The 24,888-nt window shown below is 37.7% G+C and overlaps 1 pseudogene; it reads right to left on the reverse strand.

Moving 5' to 3' along the window:
- Window positions 1-13,062: 13,062 nt before the first annotated feature.
- On the reverse strand, window positions 13,063-14,714 carry LOC141686372 (mogroside I-E synthase-like; annotated as a pseudogene).
- Between the last annotated feature and the right edge of the window lie 10,174 nt (window positions 14,715-24,888).

Consider the following 24,888-nt stretch of genomic DNA (forward strand, 5'->3'; position numbering starts at 1 on the left):
GTTACTTTGAAACGTTCATCCATTATTTATTGTTTACAAACCTTTTTTAATTAATGTTTAATTAATTTCATTTATGAAGTTATTCTTTTGGGATAAAGGTTATTTTTTTTAATTAATGTTGAAACTATTAGTTTGATTTATTTATTAAATATAAAATTTAAGTTAATTTTGGAAATTTTGTGCATCAGAATCTCCGACTCAACTCTAAAAATGCACTTTTACACCATTTTGGTGTAAAACTCTTTTTCAACCCAACTTTAAAAGTTATATAATTTTGGTGTCACACCTAATTTAGTGTTAGACTAAAGTTTGAGAGTTTTTGTATATTCAAATTGTGACGGACCCACAATACTAACTAACAGAATTATGCATAATATTAATTAAACAGTAAAATACTACAAAAGATAGAATATTAAAGTTACAACCCTTAACCACAATCCCCGAATACACATGAATGAGTTTGAACAACATCTAACATTATTACAGACCAAAAATATCTTAAGTCAAATTTCTACCGAATTTTAAACCCAAAGTTTATAATCCTTAGGGAATTACTAGTTCCCTACCTGCTCCAACATCTGATGGTAGGCATACCCCGAGTCCCCAGAAGTCTTACGCGCAGTTTGCTTGAAACGAACCATCTTCGGGTTTCACTGAAGGTATAACATCAATAACAATATTAATGAGCAAAACGCTCAGCAAGTGAATCACAGTGAATAACAATGCATCATATACTCATTAAAACGATAACAGAAGATAATCGACAATAAGAAATCTCATATAAAAGATCAAGTTTTTAGTAAGTGTATGGAATTGAAAATCACACAACGCTATGAGTAATGAGGGGTGGTCAGCCCACATCAAAGCTCCGAACCACATAACAAGTGATTCACAACTATTGAGGATCCTCGGCACACATTGGCCAAATAAAATCATCAGGCTCCCTGCTACTGATGTTTTTAACAATGTGGCGCCTCAGTCTTACCGGAACATACCATCTAATTCCTTTTAATCAATTCATTTTAATTTCGAAGATTTCTTGATCAAGGACAGGATAACAAGGGTTGGTATTGTCAAGGATCAAGTGACAAGTTTTCAAAAGAGGGAATGTTATTAAGATCAGGGTTCCCAAAAGAAATAATTCAAATTTGTGAGGGGTTTAGGGTTCACATGATATATTAAGGGACTTTTGTAGGGTATCCATGAGGGTAAGAGGTAATATGTGATGAAACAGGATCAATTCAAGTATGAAAGCGATTAACTAAATCAAGGTCAAATCATTGGGTGATGTCGGGGTCTAATTAATCTTATTGATACTGTAGTCATGCATTCACAGGGTAATTAATCACAGGAACAAGATTATAAAGATAATTGAGAGTTCGCTTTCCTGGACTACGCTTACTGAGCTCTTGAATGGAATTGTCTATGGGCTCCTTTCCTGGCCTCCTACTTGAACCTATAATAAATAGTATCCTCATTACAACTCTTGCTAACTAACCATTCGCGTATACTATAGATACATATATATACATATACACACACACACATATATATATACTCTTAATTTATACTAATTACAAGTAATATATGCATCACATAACCCACATAACACATAGCAAGAAATGACATGGCAATTTTATCACTTAATTAATAGTGCACAACTAGACTCTATTTCCGACCTTAGTCACTTAAGCAATTAATCATATAACATATAATTATCATGACCAATACTCCTAATCCTCCTTTACAGACCTCAACTCAACCAAAAATTAGTAAGGCACACTTATACCTCACTTCAAATGATTCACAAATGCAATTCACACTATTTGACTTACCGAATGCACACCTTGGCACCAATTGTGTGCCTTGGAAAAAATATGAAGTTCTACTTTGGGGCTTTGCTATATTCTGACTCCTATGACTTCTTATGACTTTAAGCTAATATATAGACTCCTATGACTTCTTATGACTTTAATCTAACTTTAGCAATTGGTTTGACATCAAGGCCTCACTTAAAAGACACACAAATGCAATGCACCTTTCTAAAGCTCCAAAGGCAAGTCTAATGGTGACTTTCAGGTGTTTTGGTAGAAATAAGGTATCTCCACCTTGGGCCTTCACTCCAAACCAACTCTCAGAGGTTATTAAGGGTGTGTTTGGTATTGCTGTTGCAGACAGTAACAGTAGCTTTTCGCTGAAAAGGAGTCAAAAAATTATTTGGTAAAATTTAAAAGCTGCTTTTCGAAAAAGTGTTTTTGGCCTAAAAGCTGTTGTTAGAAAAAGCAAGTCCCTCCGTGCTTTTAGAAAAAGCTGCTTTTCAGCTGTTGCGGGAAGCAGATGCTGATTTCACCATCAAACCTTATCAAAAGCATCATTATTTTTATTTTTTTGCATCAAAACATATACGTATCAAAAAAATTACCAAACAATCATCTGATTTTTACAACAGCACATTTTCCAGCAGCACTTTTTCTAACAGCACAACAATTTTTAACAGCAATCCCAAACAGAGCCTAAGACTCTAAACTGAATCTCAAAGTTGGAATGACTCAAAGGCCTCACTTAGGCCTCCCTAGGCCTTAAGTGGAAGTTGGCACAAAACTACCTTCCCTGATTTACAAACTGCCCTGATTTTACCAACTTAAAACTCATTTATCTAGTTCATTTATTGATTTTAAAGGCTTGTTAAGCTTCCTAAGACTTCATTATACCTATTTAGACCAAGGCCTCATAAAGGCCTAACCTATGACATGATGATAATCAACCAAAATTCAAGTTTACCCAAATCTGCCCTGTTCTGAGTTGCTCTCGGGTTTGTGTGTGTGCGCCTAACCAAATGCAAGTTTTTATGAAATCTAAAGCTACTGGACTCAAGTATGAACCAAGTCCCAACTCTCTTGAGCTCAGGCCTACCCAAGGCCTAGCTAAAACTCACCTAAAATGACTTAAACTTCTAGTCCAAAAATCTGCCCAACTAAGATCATTGCGACTCCTTCCACCTTAACTCCCTTCATTACACCAAAACCAAATAACAATCGACAACCAAACAAGGCAAGCCCTAACATACACTAATACCTACTGACTATCAACATTTTAAGGCTCATTTCCAATTTATTTAGCATGAAGATCACTTATAAAAACAAGTAAGGTATCACATCACATGGCAAGCCATCACTTATCATTTTTAAGCAAAAATTCGAAGTAAACATGCATGGTAACTTCATGACACCTACTGACCTTAAGCTCATGTCATAATTTATAATCTGAACTAGCATTTTATCAAAGGAAATATGGCATGCAACTCACAAAAATCAAATATCAAGAAGTTAAAAGAACAACTATAATAGCAATATCATGACTTCGAGTTGTTAAGCAAAAATTCGAACCATAAACCCTAAATAATCACTTGATATCTACTGAATATAATCACTTATCATCATGGAATACTTCATCTAGCATTTTATAACCAAAAACCACAACATGCATCTCATACAAGTCAAATACCAAATCACAAAATCAACAAGTATGGTTTCTACTTTGAAAATCACTTGTAAATCAACATGCAAGTATTATATCCAACATGCAAGTGCTAAAATCAACATGCAAGTACTAAACTTAAGGTATCTTGATGGAAAAATAGCATGCAAGGGTTTAATATTAACAAAACCACATTTATAAAGAGTAAGACTTTAAAAATCATCATGCATGGCCATTTTTCATAAAAACTTCCCAAAATCAACACTTTACATTCGGATCTTAAGAAATCATTTCCAAATATTTATGAACAATGAGTATGACTTGGTAAAATAGAAGTGTAACACCTCTCCAAGATCATATCTTGCTCATTTCCATAAGCCACCATGGTTGCAACCTTGAGTTCATAAGAATCAAAGCCTCAACCTCGGCTTTACCAACATGCACACACAAAATTCACCTTAAAATGATGTTACTCCACTAAATGATGAAGTTCTTAGCTTGACTAACTTGAGAAGTGAAAGAAGATGAAGAAAAAGTGAAGAAAATGACAAGAATGGGGCGGGGATGAGCTTCGGCTGAGAGGGAGTGAAGAGAGGAGAGAGTGAGGTGTGTGAGTGGGTGTGTGAGGAAAAATGAGAGCACTCACTTGGTTTTTGTTACTAAAATGTGATAGTGGAATGGAGAATGTACATAAATTTCCCTCTTTCTAGTAGTGATAAAAATGTATGCAAGGTTAAAGAGGTAATATTGCAAGTTAGTGGGGTTAGAATTGATGGTCTTAGCCTTGGACCCTATTATAAGCCAAAATGCATGCAAGGGTATGCTAGTAATTCAATAATTAATAAAATTATGATTAAAAAGAATGGATTTTAATAAATAAAATACAACTCCATAAATCACAAAATTAATACAATAAATACTATGAGATTTTAGAAGTTTTATAAAATTATTTTCAAAAATTTTGAGTAAGAATATATTTTAAAAGAATTTTCTAAGATCAATTTCCTATTAAACAAGCCACAATAAATATAATTAAAAATTATAAGTCACATAGGAAAATTGCAAGTAATTTGATTTTTAAGCCGAATGATAATCTATCGCTTAATCGCCACTACAATAACTCAAATATTATTTACTCACGTAACGAAATTTGCTTGCGTACAATTAATCATACGCCTATAAATAATCTAACAATATTCGCAATGCCACACAACGAAGAACATATATGAACACATTGAATTCACATAATTCCTAACATCCAATACACATAAAAATTATATAGCACAAAATAGAATATTATATTACATTCATATCAAATATTCACAGGCGTTACAACCTCCCCCCTTAAAGGATTTTGTCCCCATAATATAAGCAAACATACGAGGATACTTATCTAACATATCACTTTCTAATTCCCATGTTGACTCTTCAACCTTGGGATTCCTCCACAAAACCTTTACTATAGGAACTACTCTATTTCTTAACACTTTATCCTTTCTATCTAAAATGATAACCGGTTGCTCGACATAAGACAAATCTGGCTCAATCTCCACTGGTTCATTCTCTATGATACCTTTGGCGTCAGGGTTGAACTTCTTAAGCAATGATACGTGAAAAATGTTGTGAATGTGTTGCATTTGAGGCGGTAAGGCCAACTCGTATGCCACTTTCCCAATTTTACCCAAAATCTCAAAAGGTCCGATAAATCTTGGACTCAACTTTCCTTTCTTGCCAAATCTAACTATCCCCTTCCAGGGCGACACTTTCAACAAAACAATTTCTCATATTTCATACTCTACGTCCTTTCTGCGTGGATCAGCATACTTTCGTTGCCTATCCTGAGCCGCGATCAATCGATTTCGAATCAAATCTACCGCTTCTTTCGTTTGTTGAATCAGTTCGGGGCAAATTACCTTTCGTTCTCCAACTTCATCCCAATTTCCTTTGAATTCCATAGCACAAGATCTCAATATGTCTTTCATGGTCTGAATCGTGCGCTCACTTTGTCCATCTGTCTGTGGGTGATAGGCAGTGCTCATCTTGAGTCGAGTTCCCAAATGTTCTTGAAATTGCTTCCAAAATATGGAGTTGAAACGAGGGTCTCTATCCGACACAATAGATACTGGAACCCCATGACGAGTGACAATTTCCTTTACGTACATATGAATCAGCTTATCCATTGAAAATCTCTCGTTGATCGGTAGAAAATGAGCCGACTTAGTCAATCGATCGATTATTACCCAAATAGCGTCGTGATTAGATTTTGTCCTTGGTAATCCAACTATGAAGTCCATCGCTTTCCCAGAATGATAACTGATCGTGCAATCATAGTCCTTAATCAAATCCAACCATCTTCGCTGCCTCATGTTTAATTCCTTTTGAGTGAAAATGTACTTCAGGCTCTTGTGATTCGTATATATCTCGCATTTTTCTCCATATAGGTAATGTCTCCACAGCTTCAAAGCAAATACAATTACATCCAGTTCCAAGTCATGAGTTGGGTACCTTTACTCGTGAGGCTTAAGTTGTCTTGACGCGTAGGCTATCAACTTCCCGTGTTGCATTAAAACACAACCCAATCCTTTGTGTGACGCATCGCTGAATATTACAAAGTCTCCTTGATCATCTGGAAGGGCTACTACTAGAGCGGTGACTAATCTCTGCTTCAATTCTTGAAAACTCTTTTCACAACTCTCCGTCCATTCAAACTTCTCATTCTTTCGGGTCAATTTTGTCAATGGTATTGCAATCTTTGAGAAATATTTCACAAATATTCGATAATATCCGTCCAATCCCATTAAACTTCTAACTTTAGTCGGGATCTTCGGCCTTTTCCAATTCATTACAGCTTCTATCTTCGCGGGATCAACTCGAATTCCTTCGCTTCCGACAATATGCCCTAAAAATTGAACTTCTCGCAGCCAGAACTCACACTTCAAAAAAATTGCATACAACTTCTCCTTTCTTAAAGTCTCCAAAGCTGTTCTAAAAAGTTCAGCATGTTCTTCCTCGGTTTTTGAGTATATTAGAATATCGTCGATAAACACAATGACAGACTTGTCCAAATACTCCTTGAATACTCGGTTCATCAAATCCATAAAGGCGGCTGGCGCATTTGTCAATCCGAATGCCATAACTAGAAAATCGTAATATCCGCATCTGGTTCTGAAAGCAGTCTTTGGTATGTCTTCCGGCTTAATCTTCAACTGGTGATATGCCGATCGCAAGTCAATCTTCGAGAAGTAAGCTGCTCCCTTAAGTTGATCAAATAAATCATCAATACGAGGTAAAGGGTACCTATTCTTAATTGTCAATTTATTTAACTCTCTATAGTCATGCACAATCTCATACTTCCATCTTTCTTTTTCACAAATAGAACTAGAGCACCCCACGGAGAAACACTCGGCCTTATAACTCTTTTATCCAATAACTCTTGTAGTTGCTTGGCCAATTCCTTCATTTCTATTGTTGCCCTGTACTTCTTTACTAAAAGCAAATTTGTTCCATTTATATCCCACAACTTTATTACTTTTAACTTTATTTTTTTATTTTAGTAATAAAATAATCTATATAATAAAAGAATTTTGTAAAATTTAGTGTTGATGTATTGGGGTTAAATTTGAAAATAGTGTAATGGGTTGAAGATACTTTAAGCAGTAATAATTATTACTTCATATTTACTTTACTGGTACTAGGATACCCTTCGTACGGATAGTATTAGGTACCCCGAACTACTTCGCAAAACTTTTTCCGAACCATGTGACACGATACTTGATGTGTTTTAGTTTGTTTACTCGTATAGTCATATGTATGCACGCGGTTAACATCTTGTTAGGTCACACACACACACACACTGTAGAGGGGGTGAATACAGTGTATAGTACAATCAAATTGAACTTTAATAACTCAAGTAACAGAAAATAAACTTTATTGAAATAATAAACTCTGTTACAATATGGAACTGTTCTCTCTCAGTGATGAACAAATATCACGAGAGCTGCTAGAGTTACAATGAATAATCTTCTCGATTGTGATAACACTTATAATGTAAACCCTATGTCTGTGTTTATATACTACACAGTTACAAGATAATCGGTAATTGATATGGAATATAATTCTGCTTCCTAAAATATATCAATCAGATATCTTTTCTTCCAAGTATTCTATTCTTCATAGAATTCCTTCTTCATGCATATCTCTTCTTATGTTTATCTCGATCTTCTATATCTGGACCAGAAGTAAGTCCTTTCCATGGTTGAGGTAGAACAGTGTTTTGTCTATAGTTCCTCTGTTAAATCCACTTTCCAGAAGAAACTAAGCTAGAGTCTCATACCATGCTCTTGGAGCTTGCTTAAGTCCATAAAGTGCTTTATCAAGCCTGTAGACATAATCTGGATATTTGGAATCTACAAAGTCCGGAGGTTGTTCAACATATACTTCTTCCTCCAATTCTTTATTGAGAAAAGCACTTTTTACATCCATTTGAAAGACAGTAAACTTTTTGTGAGCAGTATAAGCCAAAAATATCCTTATGGCTTCCAATCTAGCAACTTGTGCAAATGTTTCATCATAATCAATTCCCTCCTGTTGAGAATATCCTTTTGCAACCAGCCTTGCCTTATTCCTTGTAATTATGCCATCACTATCAGTTTTATTTCTGAATACCCATTTTGTACCAACAACAGATCTGTTCTTTGGTCTTGGCACTAGGGTCCAGACTTTATTTCTTTCAAATTCATTTAACTCTTCCTGCATTGCTTGCACCCAATCAACATCTTGAAGAGCTTCTTCCACTTTCTTTGGCTCAGTCTGAGAAAGAAAGGAATTGTAAAGACATTCACTTGAAGTAGCTGTTCTAGTTCTGACACCTGCATCAGGATTTCCAATTATCAAATCAGGTGTATGTGATTTAGTCCACTTCCTTGCAGATGGAAGGTTTTCTCTAAAACTGGATGCTCCCCCATGATCCATGCTGTCTTCATTAACATTTTCTGATGCTCCCCCTGAAACTATGCTCTCTGAGTTGGATTCTTCGGAATTTAGATTTTCCGAACTATCAGAACTTGGCTTATCAGAACTTGACGAATCATAACTTGAAGAGCCAGATGTATGTTCTGATGCTTCTTGAGATGTGGTTAGATCTTGAGTATGCTCCCCCTGAATAGGTGCATCTTCCTTTGGCGTAGTCACCACAGTTTCAATAACATCAGAGTTTAATCCATCAGAGTTTGCAGTATCAGGACTTAGATTGTCAGGATTATCAGTATCAGAATTTGAGTCTTCATTTTCAAATCTCAGCTGATCATGATCAATAAAATCTTCAAGTCCAGTAATCTTTTATCATCAAAAGAGACATTGATAGATTCCATGACCACTCTTGTTCTCAAGTTATAGACTCTGAAGGCTTTTGTGGAAAGTGGATATCCAACAAAGATCCCTTAATCAGCTTTTAGATCAAATTTGGATAGCTGTTCAGGATGAGTCTTAAGAACAAAATACTTGCATCCAAATACATGAAAATACTTCAGATTTGGCTTCTTTTTCTTCACCATCTCATATGGTGTCTTTCCTTGCTTGTTAATGAGTGTTGCATTCTGAGTAAAACAAGCAGTCTGCACAGCTTCAGCCCAGAAATAGGTTGGAAGCTTTGCTTCATCAAGCATTGTATGTGCAACTTCAATGAGAGTTCTATTCTTTCTTTCAACAACTCCATTTTGCTGTGGAGTTCCAGGAGCAGAAAATTACTGCTTGATTCCATGGTTTTTGCAGAACTCTTCCATCATCAAATTTTTGAACTCAGTACCATTATCACTCCTTATTATTTTCACAGAATCTTTGACCAATTTATCCAGTTGTTTGACATGATCAGTCAAGATAGATGCAGTTTCACTTTTTGTGTGCAAGAAATACACCCATGTGTATCTGGTGATCTCATCCACTATGATCAAAGCATATTTCTTCTTTGCAATAGACATAACATTTACTGGACCAAATAGATCAACATGTAGTAGGTGATAAGGCTCAAGAATTGATGATTCAGTCTTGCTCTTGAATGAGGATTTTCTTTATTTAGCCTTCTGACAAGAATCACAAAGGCCATCAGGAGCAAATACTGACTTTGACAGTCCTCTCACAAGATCTTTCTTGACCAACTCATTTATGTTGTTGAAGTTTAAATGAGAGAGTTTCTTGTGCCAATTCCAGCTTTCTTCATGGATGCTCTACTCATCAGACAGATTGCAGAACCATCAGTACTTGTTGAAAGCTTGGCTTCATAAATGTTACCACGCCTGTATCCTTTCAGAACAACTTTTCCTGTAGATTTGCTTACAACTTCAAGTGTTCTTCAAAGAAATCCACATGATAACCTCTGTCACAGATTTGACTAACACTCAGCAGATTGTGTTTAAGTCCTGAGACCAGAGCTACTTCTTTAATGATGACATTTCCAAGATTGATATTGTCATATCCCAATATTTTTCCAATGTTACCATCTCCATAAGAAACACTTGGGCCAGCTTTCTCCACAAAGTCTGATAGCAGGGCTTTATTTCCAGTCATATGTCCTGAACATCCACTGTCCAGAACTAAGATGTTTTTCCTGTTGCCCTGCAATCACAAAGACCACTAATGATTAGTTTTAAGGACCCAGACATGCTTGGATCCTTTGGCCTTATTAAGTCTGTTAACATTTGCAGCGGATTTAGCATCCGAGTTTATGTTAACATTTTTCTTATCAGAATTTACACTATCAGACTTTGAATCAGAACTTACACTAGAAGGAACAATGGTAACTTTCTTTAAAGAAGGTTTTATTTGATAATAATCATAGTACAAACTATGATATTCCTTACAAGTATAAATGGAATGCCATAAACTACCACAATGAAAACAAGGATTTTGTGGCTTATATCTAACAGACTGACTCTTAACTCCTGACTTTGAAGGTAAAGAGTTTATATTCTTATTCTTCCTGCAAAAAGAAGCCAGATGGTTAGAACTTCCACAGTTATGACACATTTTCCTAGGAGCTTCAGGAACAGGCTTATAATCATTGCTTTTATTCACACCTTCCTTTCCATTCCTATTTTTCCTAGGTGATTTTACCTTGTTTGCATTCTTAACATCTTTCAGCTTATGTTTAAGCTGTTTCTTTGTCATTAAGCCTATGTTTACTTCAGTTGTCTTTTCCTATTTTAGTTTGTCAGAAATTACTTCCCTTTTAACTTCTGATTTCTCATTTTCAGACTTTACAGCTACAAACTTAACAGGTTTTATCTTTGGCTTTTGTTTAACAACTACAGGCTTAATATCTACAGTTCCTTTATCATTCTTATCCTCTCCATAACCTAAGCCCTCTTTCCAGTTTTCACTACTTAACAGATTCTGAGTTGTTCTGCCAGAGTTAGTCCAAGTCCTGATAACCTCTCTTTCCTTTTCTAACTCAGCTTTTAGAGATTCATTCATTTTTAGCACTTCATCCCTAACATAAAAAGCATCATCTCTATCTTTCTGAGTTTGATGGAACATAACTAACTCCTTTTCTAATAAATCATTTCTTTTCTTAAAAGCCAAGTTTTCAGAAGTTAATCTTTCACATGTTAAAGTTTGATCTCTATAACTAATAAACATGGTCTTAAGATATTTTCTCAACTCATTAATATCATCAGTATGAAAAGCATAAGTAGTTTGAGGTACCTTTGATTCAGCAGCATCAGAACTGCTTTCAGCACTTGCCTTATCAGCATTTGCCATCAAGGCATAATTCTCCTCACTTTCAGAATCTGAGGTGTCTGTCCAGCTTTTCTTCTTTGTGACAAGAGCCTTGCCTTTGTCACTCTTCACTTTCTTGCAATCAGGAGATATGTGGCCTTTCTCACCACAGTTGTAGCATTTGACATTTGTATAATCTCCTCTGTCAGACTTTACTCCTCTGCTCTCAGATTTTCAGAAATTCTTCTTATCAGAACTTGTGCCTTTCCTGGAAAACTTCTTTCCCTTCCTGAACTTCCTGTATGCAATCTTTGTGATCTCTTTCACCATAAGAGCACACAGCTTCATCATCTCCTCATCAGCATCCGTCTCAGGCAAGCTTTCATATTTTGAGTCATCATCACTTTCAGAACTTGATGACTCAGTATCAGACTTTGTGAAGAGAGCTTTACCTTTCTCTTTCCTTGAGGTAGCTGCCTTGGGGGATTCTTCTTCAGCCTTAAGAGCAACTGTCCTTGACTTTCCTGCTTTCCTCTTGCTTCTTTGTTCCATCTCAAGTTCATGAGTCTTGAGCATTCCATAAATTTCATCAAGAGTTGTTTCATCAAGATTGTAGTTGTCTCTTATTGTTGTTGCCTTCAAATCCCAGCATTCAGGAAGAGCTAACAGGAATTTAAGGTTTGAATCTTCAAGATCATACTCCTTATCAACCAGTGACAGATCATTCAAGAGTTTGACAAATCTATCATATAAATCAGTCAATGACTCATTAGCCTTTGAGTCAAAGTGTTCATACTCTTGAGTGAGTATTGTCTTCCTGTTTTTCTTAATCGTATCAGTTCCCTGACACCTTGTTTCCAGGGCATCCCATATCTCCTTTGCAGTCTTGCAGTTTATTACCCTGTTTGACATTACATTATCAATGGCACTATGCAGTAAGTGTCGTACCTTAGCATCCCTAGCAATTGATGTGATATCTTCAGCAGTGTAGTCACTCTTCTCCTTTGGTACAGTCTTTGCTGCTTCACCTGCAACTGCAACAGCGAGCTTGGTTGGTTTGTGAGGTCCTTCCTTGATTCTATCAAGATATTATGGATCTGTAGCTTCCAGAAACATGGTCATCCTCACCTTCCATATGGCATATTCAGATGGTCTCAATATGGGAACTCTTTTCTATATCAATCATATATCTTTTCTTCCAAGCATTCTATTCTTCATAGAATTCCTTCTTCATGCATATCTCTTCTTATGTTTGTCTCGATCTTCTATCCTTTAACCAGCTTATTTCCTTATCTGAACGTCCTTCAGTACTTAAGTCTTGATATCCATCTTCTGATGATTATCTCCTGATAATATAAGTACTGATATCCTTAAGTCCTGACTTCCAATAAGTACTGATTTATCCTGTTTAAGTAAGATCTGAAAATCAAACATAAATCATATTAGCCATGACATTATCAAATATATCTAACACATCTTATTATTAATAAAGTTACTAACTATATATGATACACGTAATTATCTGAGAACGGTTTTAAAAACTAATTCAGGGACCATTTTAAGAATCAATTTGGGGTACCTTGCATTTTCCCAATTTTAACGTAAATGGTCCAAAACAAATCAAGAAAATGGCGATTTTACTCATTGATTTCATGATTGCTTATTACCATAACAACAACAAATAAGTAATTTAATATCAAAATTGATGTTAAATATTGAAAATGACTATATGAAAGAATCCATATATAAAAAGACCTTTTAAAGAATGAAATTACAGTGTCTTTCTGAGATTCAAATAAAAAGCAAAGTAAGTTTGTAAACCTCCAATCCGATCATCCCAAGACTAGTTGGGGAAATAAAAATATAAAAACATCATGAATTTGAATGTTGATTCAAGCTAGCAACAAATTCATTGATGCTTATATCTGAACTTCCACCTTCTCGCACTACTTCCCTTGCCATTTCCATCCATCTCCTTGAAGTTTTCTTTATTTCCTTACATTTCTCTTCATCCATGACTTCTCTTATACAATGTCCAACCATCTCTCCCTTAAAAACACCATTTTTATCAATATCTACTTTCATTCCCATCCTCCAGACATCTGCAACAAACTTAGCATTAGTGCCTTGGTCCGTCCATATCGGTATTGCCACCATTATCACCCCTAGACATAGTGCCTCTAAAGTTGAATTCCATACACAATGTGTTACAAAACATCCTAAGGCCTTGTGTGCCAAAACTTCCATTTGTGAGCACCATTGGACTACTAATCCTTTTCCGGAGGTTTTCTCCATGAATTCTTTAGGCAATTTACCTTCTTCGGATGCTCTAACAACCCATAGGAAATGCTTTCCACTCTGTTTTATGCCATTAGCCAGTTCTTGCATTTGTAAATCATCTAGTTGTGCCACACTCCCAAATGACACATAAATGACAGAATGATCTTGTCGTTCATTTAGCCAATTCATGCAAGAATCTATGTTGGCTTTAAACATTTGAAGGCCAGTATATGTGTCATCCTCTACTGTTTTCTGATCGTTTAGGTACTTGCATGGAATGGTTGGTCCGATCGCTCTCAATCATAAATGTTTGGAAATCCATTGAATGACCTGTGCTTGCATAGAAACAAAGTTCATCACCACAAGAAAGTATTTTTCTTGAGCATACTTATAGAGTTATAGTTCAACTAAAAATTGATGCATTTAGAAGTACAAACCACCTCCACTATAGAAGTTACTAGCAGACATCAACATTTGACACATCAGAATGAACAACTATTACTTATGCAAATAAAATTTTCATGGTATGAAAATATAAACTTTTTAAAGTAAAGACAGGAACAACTTCAGTACATCCAAATCATGACAATCTACAATTTACCACATACCTCTTCTTCCAACTCGTAAAAAGTGTTGCAAAGCACCCAATCCGCTTTATCAATATCCAACAATTGATTCACTGCCAAATTGAGGATAGCAGGATATGCCCCTGGATTGTGAACAAATAATGGCATGTCTAGTGGTTCTAACACCGAAAGTCCAGGCACCGAAACTCGGTTCTCGACAATAGGAATTTCAAGTAGCCCTTGTTTGACATAATAAAATATGTTGTCCACAGCACATGACTGAGTGAAAAATATTGCTCCAACTAGTCCAGAACATTTCACAACATCAAATACCCAACTCATTATAGAGTCATAAACAATACAATCAACAGGAGAGCATGTACTATTTAATTTTTCGATTAACTGCTTTAGAGTTTTTGAACCAACTTGTTTAAATCTAGCAAAATAGACCTCAAGGCTCTAAGTTAAAGCTTGACCACCTTCATTGTATCCGTCTGAAATTGTTTCAACTACTATGGAACCGGGTTTGAAAGAACTGTACATAGATTTCGTAATAACAAATGTGACTTTGATTCCCTTGGAAACCAAGATTTTCGAAAACTGGTATATGGGGTTTATGTGACCCTGCAGTGGATATGGGAAGACTAGACAATGAGCAGGTCTTGCCTCTTGTGCCATTTTCAGAAATGCACAGCTTGTGTACAATTTGCACATAAGTTTAACTCTTATTCCTGTTTGATAGGGAATAAAATAAACACTGATTGCGTAATTAATATCGCATTAATTATATCAGAATTGGGCTGACGGCTAAGCCCATTAAAAAGGGCCCAAAACCCTGAATATTAATTAATTTCGTAATTAATTAATAAGGGGTAATCGGCTAATAAATAAAGTCCAATTAAGGATACAATTCCTTGGAGATTGGCCTTCAAGAAATCTCATAGGATAAAGAATCAGTTTCCTACTTCCTAGGACTCCAAATTCCATTCTAATTCTGAGACTTGCCCATCAAGTCTCCTAGATCTAGTCCAATTCAAGGACTCCCAATACCTATATAAGGGGTCTCACCCCCACCAATCAGAACTACGTTTTTGGCTTAATTCTCTAACTCAGAGAGATACGTAGGCATCTCGTAAAGACAGAGTTAAGCTACGAAATATGAGAGTGGCCATTAAAGGCCTTGAGCTCCCGAACTTTAGTAATAAATACATCAATTAATATACCCTAGTTTTCAATTCATAACATTTGGCGCCATCTGTGGGAAACTTAACAACAACCATGGCGAGAACACGGAGTGGAAACAGCGCCCCTGGAGGTACACCAACTGTAACGACCCAAACGATTTCGTCAACGGAGGAGATACCTCCGCATTCGACCTATGCCGCCCCCCGAGGAGGAGCCCAGGTAGGGACAACTGAACCTCGGCCACAAGGGACAATTCCCCCGGCTCCTCAAGGGACGAATTCCCAACTTCAACAGCTATATACACCTGTGAATTCTCGACCCGTTGGGTATGAGTATTCAACTGTTGTGACCACTAACCCCCCTTATGGGATGCCCCTTTACCCCGAGGTTGGAGGGAGTGGACATGCTAATCGGATTAAAGCACAAGGGCAGACGCCACAATATATACGTGGTTTGGCTCCTATCCCAGAGGATCAAGAATTCTCTGGTCCTTACACTGAGAGAGACTCTGAATCTTCGGATGGTGATGTGGCCCCAAGAAGGAGGCGTGCTGATAAAGAACCGATGCCTGATGGTAACCGGCATCCTAGGAGTACCCGAGGGACGAATCCCCAAGAAGTACAGGAGAGAATCAGGGCTCACGAGGCTGAGATTCAAAGGCTGAAACGCGACTTGGAGGCGCACCAGACCTCCAAACCCTTGCTACCTCCAAGAGGGAGAAATCCTCCTCCAATCATAGACCTGGATGATCCGCTACAGAGAAGGGGTGTTGTCCCAAAGGCTGATCCAAGTAATCTTCTTTCTCTGGGAGATCCTAATGATCCTACTCCACCATTCACTGAAGAGATAATGAACACCCATATCTCAAGAAAGTTTAAGATGCCCACCATCAAAGCTTATGATGGTACTGGAGATCCCGCTAATCATGTCAGGACGTTCTTTAATGCACTGTTGCTGCAACCTGTGAATGGCGCTATTAAGTGTCGGGCCTTTCCTCAAACTCTGTCGGGAATGGCTCAAAGATGGTATAGTCGTTTGCCTTCGAATTCTATTGGGTCCTTCAGATAACTAAGTCAGGCTTTTATTAAGTAATTCATCAGTGGGAGAGTGCATGAGAAAAGTTCAGCATCCCTCATGAGCATTGTGCAGAGAGCAAAAGAGTCCTTGAGGGACTATCTGAATCGTTTCACCAAGGAAGCTTTAAAAGTCCCTGACCTTGATGACAAGGTAGCTATGATAGCACTGCAACAGGGAACTAGGGACGAGTTCTTCAAGATGTCATTGTCCAAGTGCCCCCTAAAAGTATGTTACAGCTCCAAGATAGGGTCAGGAAATACATCAAAGTGGAGGAGAGCATGAGGAAGACGTTAGTGAATAACGAGCCCGCTGGTGGCAAGAAGCGAAATACTGATTTGGAATATATTGCTAAGGACAAGTATCCTAGAACTGAGCAAAACACTTATTCGACCCCGAAGAAGGGAGGACCTGGGCAAAAGTTCACTGAATATGCTAAGTTGAATGCTCCTAGAAGCCAGATCTTGATGGAAATTGAGAAAGATAGATATATTCGTTGGCCTAAACCCCTGAAGGTTGATCCTACCAAGCTAGATAAGATTAAATATTGCAGATTTCACAAGAATGCTGGACATGACACCGATGAGTTTAGACAATTGAAAGATAAAATAGAGTTCCTCATTCGAAAAGGAAGGTTAAGCAAGTACACTGGAGATGGAGGAGATAGGAATAACAATGGGAGAAAGAACTTTGATGATCGTAGGAGGGACCAAGACGATCAGGGGAGAAATCCCCAGCTTAGGGGACCGGTGATAAATGCAATCTTTGGAGGACTGCGACCCCGAGGGCCTGTGATAAATACAATCTTTGGAGGACCAACTGCTGCTGGTTTATCCAAGAACTCAAGGAAAACATATACTAGAGAAGTTATGCATATTGTTGGGGAAGCCCTGAAGAGGGCTAGGACAGGAGTAACAATGGCATTTGATAATTCTGACTTGGAGAGTGTGAAATTTCCTCACGATGACCCGCTGGTCATAACACCAATAATAGGGAACATTTTGGTGAAAAGGGTCCTTGTAGATAATGGTGCCTCGGTGGACATCTTACTCCATGATACCTTTCTAAGGATGGGTTACAATGATTCTCAATTAACCCTGACCGATATGCCAATATATGGATTTGCAGGAGTGGAGTGCCCCGTGGAAGGGATAATTAAGTTGCCAACGAACATAGGTCAGGAACCAAGACAAGCAACACAAATGTTGGACTTTGTGGTGGTAAAGGCTGGTTCAACTTACAACGCAATTATGGGAAGAACAGGGATACATGCCTTCAAGGCAGTCCCTTCTTCTTACCATTCAGTGATGAAGTTTCCCACCCGAAATGGGACTGGAGAAGATCAAAAGATGGCAAGGAGTTGTTATGTGGCCTCTCTTAGGGCAGATAGGGTTGGGGGACAGGTTCTGCCTATTGAAGACCTGAATATCCGTGAAAATGATGAGAAAAGAGGGAAGTCAGCAGAAGACTTGGTTCCGATTCCTTTGGCTCCCGAGGATCCTGAGAAAGTGACTTTTATTGGAGCAACACTGGGGGAACCCCTTAAAGGGAAGTTGGTGAACTTTTTAGAAGAAAATGGTGATGTATTTGCATGGTCGGCAGCTGATATGCCAGGCATAGACCCGAAACTGATCACTCACAAGCTGAATGTGGATCAGAATCGAAAGACTGTGAAGCAAAAAAAATAGCTTTGCTCCAGAGAGACAAAAAGTTATTAAGCAAGAAGTAGAAAAGCTCTTAAAGGCTGGTTTCATTGAGGAGATACAGTTTCTGGAATGGTTAGCAAACCATGTGATGGTAAAGAAGGCTAATGGAAAATGGAGGATGTGCGTGGATTTTACCGATCCGAATGACGCATGCCCTAAGGACTGTTTCCCATTATCGAGGATAGATACGTTGATAGATGTTACTGCTGGTCATGAGATGCTGAGCTTCATGGATGGATTCAGTGGATACAATCATATCAAGATGCACAAGGATGACATCCCAAAGGTATCATTCATTACTGACCTTGGTGTTTTTTGTTATCTTGTTATGGCGTTTGGTCTCAAGAATGCAGGAGCCACCTATCAAAGGTTGGTAAATAAGATTTTCAAGGACCTTATTAGAAAAACTATGGAAGTTTATGATGATGACATGTTAGTCAAGAGTTTATTAAGGGCTGATCACATAACCCATTTAAGGGAAGCCTTTGAGGTGTTGAGATATCATAAAATGACGCTAAATCCTGCAAAGTGTGCTTTCGGGGTGGGATCTGGAAAGTTTCTAGGTATGATGGTCTCCAAGAGGGGAATCGAGGCCAACCCTGATAAAATAAAGGTTATCCTAGACATGGAATCACCATGTTGCATAAAAGACGTTCAGAAACTCACTGGAAGAGTTGCAGCTCTAGGATATTTCATCTCCAAATCTGGAGACATGCTTGTCATTCTTTAAATTCTTGAAGAAGGTTAAGGATTTTGTATGGACTGAGGAAAGCCAGGAGGCATTTGAAGGATTAAAGAAATATATGGCTCAAGCCCCGTTGTTGGCCAAGTCAACTCTGAATGAAACTTTGTACTTATATTTGGCCGTTTCAGAAAATGCCTTGAGTGATGTATTGGTTAAGAAGGAACTTAAAGTCCAGAATCCCGTATACTATGTTAGCAAAATTCTGCATGGGGCTGAGTTGAATTATTCAACTATTGGCCTTGGTAATGGATTCAAAGAAGTTGCATCCTTACTTTCAGGCTCATAAAATTAAAGTGCTAACAAATCAGCCCTTGAGAACTATTATTCATAGTCCCAAAGCTAGTGGGAGGTTGATTAAGTGGGCAATAGAATTGGAAGAATTTGACATCAAGTACAAGCCACGAACGGCAATAAAAGCCCAAGCATTGGCTGACTTCGTGGTGGAATGTACCATACCCAACCAAGAAGTCGGGGGGAAGGAAGATACTATACCTCAAAACACAGAAGGTGATAAAGGAAACAAAGAAAATGACGTTAAGAAGAAGGAATATTGGGTTCTCTATTTTGATGGAGCATCAAAAACAAATTCAAGCGGAGCAGGGCTAGTTTTACAAAGCCCCGATGGTTTCTTGATTGAATATGCTATGAAGCTAGACTTCCCAACTACAAATAATGAAGCAGAATATGAAGCTCTGATAGCTGGCCTCGGCCTAGCAAGGACACTGAGAGTCAAGAACTTAAAAGTCTGTGGAGACTCGAAGTTGGTCATATCCCAGGTCAAGGGAGAGTTTGATGCAAGGGATGATACAATGGCTAAGTATGTCCGCCTAGTAAGGGCTGTGATGACTCAATTCGATGAATGCCATGTTGAGCACATCCCAAGGGAGGAAAATGCTAAGGCAGATGCATTGTCTGAGTTTGCTTCATTAGAGATAGAGGAAAGTACAAGGAGTGTGTACTTCCGCGTTTTGAAAACACGGAGCATTGATGTTAAGATTGTAGCTCCCATAGGGCTTGGGACATCATGGATAGATCTCATTGAGGCCCATATCCAAACTAGTTGACTTCCAAACGATGTGAATGAAGCAAGAAAATTGGTTGTGCAAGCGCTGAGATATTCTTTGATCGATGGGATTTTGTACAAAAGATCTTATATGATTCCTTACTTAAGATGTCTCAGGCCCGATGAAGCACGATTGGCTCTTGAAGAGGTACACGAAGGTGTCTGTGGGCAACACCTGGGGGTAGAGCACTGGCTCATAAGATAACTCATTTAGGATTTTATTGGCCAGAGATGATGGAAGATACCCAAGAATATGTGAAGAAGTGCGATCGTTGTCAGAAATATGCACCAGTTGTTCGACACCCTCCTGGGATGTTAACTTCCATCAACTATCCCATCCCCTTTGCCATGTAGGGAATGGATATACTTGGGCCTTTCTCCATGGCCGCGACACAAAGGAAGTTCCTGATTGTAGCTATTAATTATTTTACTAAGTGAATTGAAGCCAAGCCTTTGGCCAAGATCACAACTAAGCAAGTTGCACAATTCCTGTGGAAAAATATCATGTGCCGATATGGAATTCCCCATATCCTGGTTACCGATAATGGAACACAGTTCAACAATGAGGAATTCAAGAAGTATTGCGAGGAGAATGAGATTGAGTTGCGGTTTACCTCCATAGCTCACCCGCAAGCCAATGGGCTGAAGTTACGAATCGTATAATCCTGGATGGACTGAAGAAGATGATCGAGAAATCAAGGAATAATTGGGTAGATGAAATACTACAAATACTATGGGCCTATAGAACCACTTGTAGAGTCACAACCGGGGCAACTCCCTTCATGTTAACATATGGGGCAGAAGCGGTTGTTCCTGTGGAGATATCACATTCGTCTCCCAGAATCCAAGCATTTAAAACTGAGGAAAATGAGGAGGGGCAAAAGTTAGCCTTGGATCTTATTGATGAAGTGCGAGATGAGGCACATGCGAAGATAGTGGAATATCAGAAGAGGGCTTCATTCTACTACAACCTAAGGGTTAAAGAAAGATTCTTCAGGCAAGGAGATTTGGTCCTGAGAAAAGTGGAAGCCTTTGGAGTAGGGCAGAAAGGAAAGCTCGCCCAAAATTGGGAAGGGCCATATAAGGTTAAGAGCGTTCAAGGGAGAGGAACTTACAAGTTGGAGACCATGGAAGGAAAAGAAATTCCTCGGACTTGGCATGCTCAAAACCTGAAAGTTTACTACCTATAGTTTATACATATTGTAGGGGAAACAAGGTTGAAAAACACCTTGAAAAGCAACTTTATGATAAGAATATTATGTAAGGGATGAATCCCAAAGAGTTAACAATTTATAAAGTTTCCATTTTGGACGTATCATAAAATATTTGGTTCATCTTATGTGTGATTGAGTTTGCTTATCTATTTTCAGTACAAGTACGAAAAACAAGAGGGAAAGCTACGAAAAGGCAGGAAAACTATCTAAACTCTCATAAATAGTGCAAGTACTTGGAAAAAATAAAAGGAAAATAAATACCTGGAAAATGACATAAATAAATCCCCGAAGGGAATGAGTTCAAGATACAATAAGTTAAAGAAAATAACAAACATAAAAAACTAAAAACACTACTCCTCCATGTGGGAGCCTTCCTTCCCCTGCTCCTTCTCAGCACCTCCCTTCTCAGCAGCATCAGTAGAAGGCTCAACCTCCTTCGCGGGAGAAGTAGGAGGAGAGGTAGTGCTGGGATCCAGGATACGATCATCAGGCTGAGGAGAATTGAAGAGAGCATCCAAGCTATCCTCCGTCTCTAGCTGTTCAGGACTTATAAATTCTCTAGGATCTACTAAGCCAGGATGCTTCTCCGAAACCGCCTTCACAGCCGCATCCCATCCCTAGGTAAACTGCAGAGAATAAAGACCCTTATCATGAATTTCCATGAGATTCTTGAATTTCTTAGAATCCATGTAATCATCAATGATGGTTTCCTTATCACTCCGAAGCTTAACCAGCTCGGAATGAGCCTTAGACAGCTCCTCCCCTTTGGTCGCCAGCTTTTTCTTCAAAATCTCAGCCCTCTCCTTCCACTTCTTCATCTCCCTCTCGAATTCGTCCGAGTTCCCCTTCCAGGACCTAGCTTGGTGAAGGGCCGCCTGGAAGTAAGTGTTGCTCTGCACAAAGAAGTATAACTTAACACAGTTCTATAAAAGAGAGAGAAAAGTTGGAATTAAAAAGGAAAAAAGGGATGTTACCGCAGCTTGGGCTTGAGAACCCATGAGCTCAATGGACCCAATGGCACTCCCCGTGATAATGTCAGTAAAGTCGTGGGGAGTGATAGAGTGATACGACCAGTCCTTGGCATGTTTGGTGGATCCTACCACCGTATCACTTCTTCTGAAGCCCCAGTTGGGCCTAAAAGAGTGCGCTTTCAAGGGGGATCCACATCATCCCCCAGCTCCACCACCGGAACATGGGGCCTAAGGAATGAAGGAGCATCAGGTTTGCTCCTGGGGTCTTTGCTCAGCTTGGCCCTCTTCTAGATGCCAGATTCCCCCTCCTTAGGCTTATTGATATTGTTAATAGCCTCGCAAGCTGAAACAAAAAAAAAGAAAAGTGTTAGAAATCTGGAAATAACAGAATTTCAATAAAAGAAAGAATGAAATAGTTACACAGTTTAAGTTACCCTTATCACTAGTCCGCGAGAGACCAACTTTCTTCAAGTCTCTAATAGGGTCCAGGTATCTGTTTTGCCGTCATCCGAAATGAGGGCTTGATATGCTGTGACGACTGAGAATTAAGTCAATAAAGTATGCTTTATGTGATGTGATTATAATTATGTGACTAAGTGCTGATTAATTGTCTTTTCTGTATATTAGAATATAGGAGCATAAATAAAAGTGTTCCAATTTAAAGAGTCAGCTTAGGAGTTAAGCTGTGTTGTCGGGCCGTCAGGTAGAACGGAACCCGTCCTAATAAGGAGTAAAGAATATAAAATGTGAATTATGTGTGATTGAATGAAATGAATGTGTAAATAAAGTATTTCGTCCTCAGTGACGTGTCGGTCGATAATGATATTGAGAAGCGTAATCGAAACGCTGAGCGTCGGGCCGTCAGGCTGAACGTGACCCAGTACTCGTAGAAAAGGATAAAGATTAAAGAAGGACACATTCTCTGATCAGACCTGAGTTGTTATGTGTTCGTATATGTGTGATTACTTGTCTGTGTGCATGACTATGTGCTCTGTGACATTTTTATGAATTTAAAGGAATTATTTGATTTAAATAAAGGTTTATTTAACCTTCATGCATTTTTATAAAATTATCCGAGTAAGATAAAAAGATGGGATTTGTTTTGTTATCTTCATAGTAGTCCTAGAGACTTTTTAAAAATGATGAATGGATTTATTTGGTGGTCATTGCATTTTAATTGATTTTTATGTGGAAAAGTGTTATTATTAAGGCGAGCTTGCGTAATTCTTATAAAATCAACCGTTCGCTCAAAAGTTTATTATGAGTAATGGTTGGAAAGCTAATTTCGAGATCTATGTATTAAAATTGTCACTTGTAATAACTTTCAACTTTCCGAGAGAGATATATTTTATAATTGATTTTTATTACATTTGAGTAAAAAGAAAGGATCAAATAAGCATAAAAGGGATTTAGTAGATTACTAAATTGCCCTTGTCTTTGATAGTTTATAAACCCATTTCCCCCCTCCCTTTTTTTCTTTTCTTTCCCGTGCACCCCATTCTCCCCTTCTTTCTTTCTTTCTTTTTTTTACTCCCTCTCGGCTACTCTCTCTCTCTCGGCTCCCTCCATCTCTCTTCTCTCTCTCTTGCATGCAACACCTAATCTTCACTCAAACTCAAAGATATTGCTCTCTATAGTTTCTATTTTTGGTATACTTCTCAAATTTCATTTGCATGTAAGTATTTGTGTAAGTGTTTTGGTGATCATCTCTATGGTAGTGTACAAGGTAATTGATTTCTTGATACAAGATCATAAGTGTGAATTCAAGGAGATTATGTGGTTTAAAACTCAAGAGGAGACCCGTTGCGGGCTCTCTTAAGTTCGACCACCACCGGCTATGATCTAAGGAGAGCCGGTGGAACTTTAATAATATGTTAATATGAATTTTAAGCCTTGCATGTTTGGTTTTTGAAAGATCAAAAGAGTTTTTGGTATTTCCTTTAAAACTTGAGTATGTGATTGAAAATGGATTTGTTTTGATTATTGATGTGTGTGTAAGTCGTTTGATGATTAGGAAATCAAAATTTAAGGTTTGCATGTTGGGTTATAATTCGGCTTTGTGCTAATTAGAAAGGGAATTGGATTTGATGATTTGATCTTGGTGAAAACTAAGCTTATTTAGTATATAAAGTAATTGCATGTTAGTTTTAAAGAAGAACAAGTAATGCATGTCAATGTTTAGTCCTTGAGTTATGAATCTTGATTTTAGCCAAATATAAAATGGGTCTAGAAGAGATTTACTTGATGATTAAGTGAATCCATGCTTGCGATTGAATAATTTGATTAAAGCCCGAGTCATTATTGATGTTTTGTTTGTGATTCAAAAATTTTGATGAAAATAAGTCAAAAGATTAAGTTAAGGTTTAAAACAAGTTGGGAATGTAATCTAAGACTTTGCATGTCAAAAATTGATCCTTTCATGCATGATTATTGGAAAACTTGAATGGGTCTTATGCTTAAAAAGAGAATTAAGTTGATTTTTGCTAAATATCTTAGTGGCTAGTGAGAACTTGATTGCATGATAATGATTGGATGGTGTTTGTGTTCGAATTTTGATAATTAAAAGAAGGTGTTGATTTTTGATTCTAATGTGATTATGATTCGGATTTTTGATTAAAAAGGGTGAAGTTTAATTGCGTAAATGACTCTTGTGATTTGCATTATTTGTGTTTGATTATATGAGATTGAAATTGAGTATACGTGGTTGTGTTTTACGTGTATGACCGAATGGTATATAAGTAGAAAAGCAACTGATTTGGTTCCAATACATTGCTAAGTGATTGCATGTGAAATCCTAGGAGATATGTGATTCATTTGTGTGATTGGTTGTTGTTATGGTTCGAATTAAGGAATAAAAGAAAAAGGGCATTACATGGTTTGTTATTAAAGAACTA

This window comes from Apium graveolens, chromosome 2 (assembly GCF_009905375.1).
Source record: "Apium graveolens cultivar Ventura chromosome 2, ASM990537v1, whole genome shotgun sequence".
NCBI classification, from domain to species: Eukaryota; Viridiplantae; Streptophyta; class Magnoliopsida; order Apiales; family Apiaceae; genus Apium; species Apium graveolens.